Genomic DNA, 1,314 nt, shown 5'->3' with positions numbered 1-1,314 from the left:
AAAATACATTTACTTACAGTAAATATGGCCCTGGGTGCATTTTTTGGTCCTAGTACTGTTTTTTTAAGAAGTACATACCCAAAGTTGAGTAAAAAAACCTTTAAAAAGTGAATTTTGCATAATAGGTCCCCTTTGACTTCAGGCAGTGCTGAACATGAACCTGCAGAAACAATCATGCTGGCAGTATGTTGAATTCCATCTGCAAAAGCAGTGGARACAGTAAGGATGGTGGTTGTTCCTGGAACGTTTTGACGAAGAATGGTCTGCACATTTTCTGGGTAAGATGTTATCACTGATGTGGTAACCTTGCGTACCTCAATTGCTGGTTTAAAAAATTAACTTCCATTTAAATAGTATGCCATTAACTTCTGATGCTTGAGTGACATAGTCAGAGCTACGTTGTTGTAGTTTTGGGCAGTACGGATAACTTTCTTGAAAAATGTATGTTTCCCTTCAAAGCACATTGTCCAGACATGAGAAAGAGGACRAAAAGTCATGATGAGGTCAGGGTAATGTTCAATGAAGTGATATTTTGGACGCAACCTGTTTTGTGGGAATGTGTTTGTAAAAGTTGCCGGTGTTCTGACAGTTTGTATCGCAGAATGTCAACGGATTCTACTGTGTGGTTTGTGACTACAGACAGTTCAGCTATGTCTTTGAGGAGTAGAAGTATTTCCCAGMCATCCTCGCCCTCTGGCATCTTGTGAGCTATGAGTAAAGGTAGCAATATTATGAAGGCCCAGTTTTCATGTGCATTTCCTCCTATGGTTCCTTTTGCTTGAAAGCCTGGTGTAATGGGTTGAYGCTGGTCAGTTTTATCATAAGAACCATATGGAAAGGTCTTAATTGCTTTATTAAGGACCTCCAATGTGAAAAACTTCTTGGATTCTGATGAATTGAGTGCCTCACCATCCATGAACCTCACTGCACGTCGCRGGATGCCTCCTGGGTGCCTTTCTCTAGGAAGTGATGAAAAACTTACTGCAAGGWTTAGTATGAATTGTACTCTTCTCTGGTTCAGGAATGTCCCAGGAAAATCTAGAAATGTAGCTGGGCAGAGGAATGTTTGAGTTTCCCAACCTGAGGATCTTTTTCCACAACAACCTAAGCACAGATAAGATCAATGAGATGGAATGGTTAAGACTATAGAGAGGACAATATGTGCATATTTGATCTAAAGTCCTTTATTAAGGCGACGTTCACACTGCTGGCAAACGTGACCCAAATACGATTATTGGGTGAATGCCTTTAGGCATTCAACCTATTGTTTTTGTTTTTCTCTATATTGTACGTTTTTCGGCACGTATCTCGTCC

Source organism: Austrofundulus limnaeus, unplaced genomic scaffold, assembly GCF_001266775.1.
Source record: "Austrofundulus limnaeus strain Quisiro unplaced genomic scaffold, Austrofundulus_limnaeus-1.0 Scaffold500, whole genome shotgun sequence".
In the NCBI taxonomy this organism is placed as follows: Eukaryota; Metazoa; Chordata; class Actinopteri; order Cyprinodontiformes; family Rivulidae; genus Austrofundulus; species Austrofundulus limnaeus.
This window is presented reverse-complemented; position numbering follows the sequence as displayed.